General features: G+C 41.5%; 1 pseudogene; it reads right to left on the bottom strand.

Annotated features, from left to right (window-relative positions):
- Positions 1 to 2341: 2341 nt before the first annotated feature.
- The window catches only part of LOC119911288, a 6809-nt pseudogene continuing 2700 nt past the window's right edge, over positions 2342 to 6450 (bottom strand).

Here is a 6450-nt window from a genome sequence, read left to right as displayed (position 1 = left end):
CTGGTTCGGCAGTTTAAGGGAAAGTTACAGTGATGAGCGACGGAGCGTCAGTGCGTCATATTCAGAAGGATCTAGCGACAGCGCTGCAACATAAGAGCCATGTTTTCAGCGGTGTGTAAAGACCTTACATAATGAGCCGTTATGTTTGAGACACCGCGGGGCCTCTTACAGGGAAGAACCCATGTGGCGCCATGTCTCTACAGGAGCCCAAACAGACAAACTGCTCTACAGAGTGCGTTTCGTTACTATGTTAAAGACAAGAAGAAGAAGTATCAGTAGTCGTCGTCGTCATCTGGTTTGTTAGAAGTAAGAAGAGAAGATAAATTTGGATAAATGGTCGACCACACGTGTTATTTAGCTCAGAGCCGACAGAGCGTGTCGGCCACGGTAGCTTCTCCTGCTCGCCAGCGATGACTGAGAAGTTAGTTGCAATTCACAACCCTCACCACTAGATGCCACTAAAACTTACACACTGAACCTTTAATGCTTCCTGAAACCCACTTTAAGATTTGTGAGACCTTTATTCTATTTGAGAAAATGGAAAAAAGATTAATGTTTTTTTCACATGTAGACCTCAATGGACCAGGTCCAGATCAAAAACCATATGCTTAGAACCGTCAACTACGGACTAGATCCCAGAGAGGCTAAAGTTTCTTTAAAACACAGTTTGAGAATCGTGAGACCTTTATTCTATTTGGGAAATGAAAACACATGTTTTAAAGGCAAAAGCACAACAAACATTTTGAAAACAAAAGTCTGAGTCATATTTATTACAAGTTTCAGAAACGTCAGTGCAGCATTCGCTGATTAAATTTCCAGGCTGTTTGGAGAAGAAGAGAAACCACATGAATACACAGTATTAGTAAAAACACAGACAGCTTCTGACTGACGTGACGACATGAGATATTCAAACTTTACTGCACAACAAGTCTTAACGGAGCAAGATTAATCCTCATCGATCTGAACATGTTCACCGCCAACTGTTTCTAATCGTTTAGTTTTCAGGAGCGATGGACATTTAGGAAATGTGGAGCTTTTATTATCCACATTTTCTTAAATTATGAACAAGATAAAATGATTAATGTCAAAGATGTCAGAACATCCTCATCATGTCTCTCAAAACTAAACAGTTTTTCTTTGACTATTTGATTTAACTGACTTATGAGTAAAGTCAAAAATTAAGTCATAATTCTGACTTAAGTGCGTAAAATAATTCAAATATATAATTTTTTAAATGGCAAAAATTGACATTTCATCATTTTACATAAAAGTCATGTCAAAACTTAAATCCAATGTACATCATAATTTTGACTTGAATATGTAAAATTATTCAAGTAAATTGATTTTTAAATGTCAAATTTGTCATGCAGTAAAAGGTCTTAGTTTTGACTTCCTAAGTTTGTCCTAATGTTGACGTAACGTCTAATTTTTTCTTTTTTGTTTGACTAATTTATCATTTTAACTGATTTACTTTCTCAAAGATTTCGATGCCACTTTCAGCTTTATAGTTAAAGATTATGAAAATGGTCACTTCTGAGTCCAAATGTTGATATTTTCATTTAGTATTTCTGAATTTGACGGAAATATTTTAACCTTTTGAGTCAAAATGATCTTCTAATGTATTTGTCACAATAGGACTTTACACATCACAACTTTTACTTACAGTGAGTATTTTTATTTTCTTCAGTCATTTAAAATATTATTCTTCCTTGATAAAATGTTGCAACAGGTGAGTAACACTTGTTAACCTGCTCTGATGTCACTGCAGGTGAGACATGCTGCGTTCGTGCCCGGACAGAAAATTGGAAATTCCACTTTCCTACAGGACGAAGAAGAGATCAGCTCTTCAGGTAACACAAACAACACACACACACACTTTGTAAACAGCACAGATTTACACCAACAATAGAAATTCATAAAAAAAATTCTCTGTAGCTGAAAAATGTTCCAAGATTTCAAATTTAAGGACTTTCAAGGGGTTGTTATGTCTCATTCAAGCATTGGGTTCATTAGTCATCACGCAGCCCGCAGAAATAAACTCTATTTAATGAAACCACATAAACAAAATAAATTAATTAAAAATTATGTAAAAAGTTGAAAATTAACCAAAGGGACAAATTTCTGAAATAAAAAGAAACAACTCATTTTAAACCTGCGGTTGTATTTCCTTTAAATGTAATTAAAATACATTTTTTAAAACTTTAAAACACTTCTTTGGTTAAATTTTACATTTCTGTTGACTTCTGTGCCGCAACATGTTACAAAACCCAAACTACAACTTCCTGTTGTGAATTACAGCCTCAGTGTCCGTCTTGAACGCAGCACTCGACTCCTCGCAGGTGAACGAGCGTTCGAGTCCGACTCTACTGAGTCTCTGCTGGAGGTTTCCATGTGTCAGTCTGCTAATTAAAGTCCAGTTCTGCAGAGTTCTGGTTCCTGCAGGATGAGACGACCATCCTGAAGATCCTCCAGATGGGATTTTATTTCCTGCTTGTCACTGATCGGCCATGGGCGGCTCCTCTTCTTCCATGGCTGGCTGCCGAAACCGCTGTCGACCGTAGCGTCTGATTGGACAGAAAAACACCGAAAAGGTTTGAATCGTGTACGAGTCCACTGAGCATGTTATATTTACAGATACACAACTTTATTTATAAAACCTAACTTTAATGATAACAACACAACTTTATAATAAAACTTTTTTTAGAGAAACATAACTTTATTACAGAAAAATAAATTTATAATGTTACTTATTACAGTAACTTAACTTTATAAAAACCTAACTTTACTTATAAACTTTATTTACAGTTACGTGACTTTATTTATGTAACGTAAATTTAGAGGAACAACATTTTTTATAGTAACGTAACTTATTTAGCCTTATTACAGTAAAATTACTATTTATGACGTAGCTTTATGTTTAGTAACATAACTTTATTTACACATCAGCAGACACCAGCTGTGGTTCTTTCACCAAGATCTCATTTCAGTCTGCAGACCATCAAAATGTTTGAAAATACTTGTTTTAATCTGAATTGTTAATATTGTCAATGATTACTTTCAATGGAAAGTTCGCTTTATATACTGTTATATATATACACGATAATGTACATTATAATATTTATATATATATTATATAATGTATGCATTATCGTTTAGAAACAATGTTCTAATATGTTGAGTGATCTGCATGTTTTATAGACATTTGTCTTGGATTTGGTTCGTGACGTTTGTTAAAGTGACAAAATGAGAATTCAGACTAACAGCTGAGTTTGTGCTGAATAAAAGACACCGTTCATCTGTTACAGTCACATCGTGTTACCTGTGCTGTGTTTGTCGTCTCGCAGCTCGGTGTTTCTCAGCAGTCGGACTCCTTCTGTCAGACCGAGAGATCAAGAGCTTCGACCAGACCTTCGACTGGACCTCCACCCAGCTGCACAAACAGACGCAGGTCATCAGACGTCACATAGGTGAAACTGGACTAAGTTTACGTAGTAACCATTACCATGTGGCTCCACAAGGCGTCCTGACAGACCGCTGATTGGAGGGTGGGGGTATTTACCTGGTAGTGCTGCAGCAGGTGGTGGCACGGCGTCGGGACTGTCCAGGTACAGGTGAGTCAGCATCATCATCCCCAGCTTCTCCGCCAGTTTTTCCCAGGGAACGTCTCCGACACTCAACACCTCCACCAGCCGGGACAGCGTGTCCTCGTCCAGCCCCGAAGTCTCCGCTTCTGCAACGTCAGCACAGGTTTGATACCACTTTAATCAAACAGGCGTTTCTCTTCCTTTATTTCTGTTCGTCAGTGAGTAAATATCAGTGTCCATCAGTCACACGATGTTCAGCATGACAGTCTGAAAAAACAACAAACCTTCACTGGGTTTCTTCTTACTGCTGTGACGACTCGACTTCGGACTCTGTCTGGAGTTTAACAGGTTTCGCACCTGGAGAGGAGACGAGGAGACGTTACCATCTTTGTCTGGACTGACTCGTAGTGTTTTATTTGAAGGGATCAGGTACCTTTTGGCACTTGGCGAGGTCCAGAGGGGTTGTCCCTGCAGGTCTCTTGCGAGGGTTGGACTGGCAGTGAGGCGGCCTCGCGCTCTCTGATTGGCCCGGTGTCGTCTTCTTCGTCTGAAGAGGAGCTGAAGAAAAGCGGCTCGTCGTTCTCCATGTTCTTATCAGCGCCTGAAGAACAGCCTCGGTTTAATCTCCCAGAGTTTCTGTCCCGATTAGGGCTGCAGCTAACGATCCATTAACTATTGATTGATCAGTCTATAATGGTGATCAGCGTTCCTGAAGCTCAAGATGACGTCACTCAAATGTCCTCTCCACAACCAATATATTCAGTTTCAATCAATTACGAAAATGGTGATTAATTTAATAGTAACTAATTGATTAATGGATAGTCGTTGCAGCTCTAGTCTATATTTTACGCTCTATTAAAAGTCAGAGGACTGAGAAGAAACATGTAAGGTTTGAGATGCAGTTAATTTTATGTACGGCTTTAACTATCGATCACTTTCATTATCGATTCGATATCGAAGGGACTAAATGTAAGTTTCAATGAAACTAATCAAAATTGTCATTGCCTTATTGTCAGTGGGCTCAAAACTCACTTAGAAATGAAGCACACGCCTGTTTTCTCCGTGCTTGCTCAGACACTATTCTGCTTTTAATGTGAGGTCTCCGGGTCGGATTCAGCCCTGTGCGCTCCTTTCTCGTACTACAGCGACCACACGGCAGCTAACGACATGCAGCCACTAACACCGTAAAACAACCGGCTCCCAGCAAAACACAGACTCCACGTAAGGATCAAAAACAACAAGAAAGGTTCATGTGCTGAATCCCTCAGACCAAACGGGTCAGATGATGTCGAGTAGAACAAAGTGAGAACACAGAGAAAGTCACGTTAGCTCGCCGGCTATGCAGAACGTTGCTAATGTTTATCCTGTGCAAGGTTTTATCACTTTCCACATTACTTCACCAACTATCCTGTGTACCGCTGTTGATTAGCTACAAGAAAGGATGTAACGGTAAAAAGCAAATGAGGAGCGATTTGTTTACTAACGTTAGCCTATAGCGATGCAGCCAGCTAACGCTACAGCAGCTCAGACCTGCCGCTGTTTGCTTCGTAACTTTCAATTTACGTTTATTGTGGTTTTACTCAGGTACACATCTTCTCAGTCGCTGTAACTAACGTGACCCACATATATACAACACTGCTACAAAACGTTCACAACAACCCAGAGGAAGGAAGAGACGCCACTAGTTACAGTAAAGTCACTGACTGCGGTCTGACTGTTATAAAGAGTGACACAGTCTCGTTATAATATTCAGTCCAGCTCACCAAACTTTCGTTATCATGTAGCTGTGCTGACGTCGCCGAGCCTCCGGAGACACATTCGCAGATACAAAGATGGTTACTGAAAGCAGCAGGCGAGCTAACGATGTAGCACGTCGGCTAAATGCAGTAAATGTACCGCGTATCATGTAACGGATTAGTTCAACCTGCAGCTGATGAAACTGTTACTGTAACGTTAGCTGAGTTTCCAGCTCTGTCTGTTGTCCCTGCCTGCCTGTAGACCCCGTCACTCTGCGCCGTGTTGACCTGAGACGGGAACGTTGAAGTAACGAGCCTGATCACGTCTGAAGAAAAGCCGCAGCCTGCGTTTCTGTTTATTGTATGTATTTCTGTATGAAAGCGGTTGTGTTTCAGATTCCGCTCGCTCACGGTTCAAGCGCTAGTGGCCGCCGGAAACTCCCTCATGGCCCTTTAATCTGCCCATTATTTTCACAATTAATCAATAAAATGTCAATAAAAATAAAATTCGCAGAGACTTCATGTACTGACAAAGACGAGCAGCAGATCTGTCACGATCGCAAACTCTCAACACAGATTCAAGAAACCCCGGTGAATCAGAGCGACTCTTCTGAAAATGTGACCTATCACGTGGAGCCAGCTGGATTCACCCTGTCTGAGTCGATTGTTAGAATAGTTGACAGTCGCGTTGTCTCAGTGCTTCACCTGCAGCGATGAGCATGGAGCAGAGGGTCGGCGAGCCCTGACTGGCCGCTAGGTGGAGAGGGTGTTTCCTCCAAACGTGCACGAGTTGACTCCGCCTTCAGCTGTGAACAACACCACCAAGTATAACGCTGTGATGTCACTGAGCAGGTGCGCACTGTGCACAGGTGTGCGTGTCGTACCTCTGTGATGAGAGGCAGGCCACCTTGAACAGGTTTTCCCTGACGGCCAGGTGGAGGGCGGTGTTTCCGCTCTTCTGCCAGGTGCGTTGATTTTGGCTCCGCCCTCCACCAGCAGACGGAGGCAGCGCTCCCGTCCCTCCTCACCGCCAGGTGGAGAGGAGAAGACCTGAGAGAAAATGCGTTGTCTTTAGGGCTTCACTTCACAGGCAGCGATGGAGCTCTGTGGTGTTACCGTGGTCAGTCTCT

Source organism: Micropterus salmoides, unplaced genomic scaffold (genome assembly GCF_014851395.1).
Source record: "Micropterus salmoides isolate LMB-PRFRI ecotype aquatic unplaced genomic scaffold, ASM1485139v1 Ms_hic_scaffold_2, whole genome shotgun sequence".
NCBI classification, from domain to species: Eukaryota; Metazoa; Chordata; class Actinopteri; order Centrarchiformes; family Centrarchidae; genus Micropterus; species Micropterus salmoides.
This window is presented reverse-complemented; position numbering and strand designations above follow the sequence as displayed.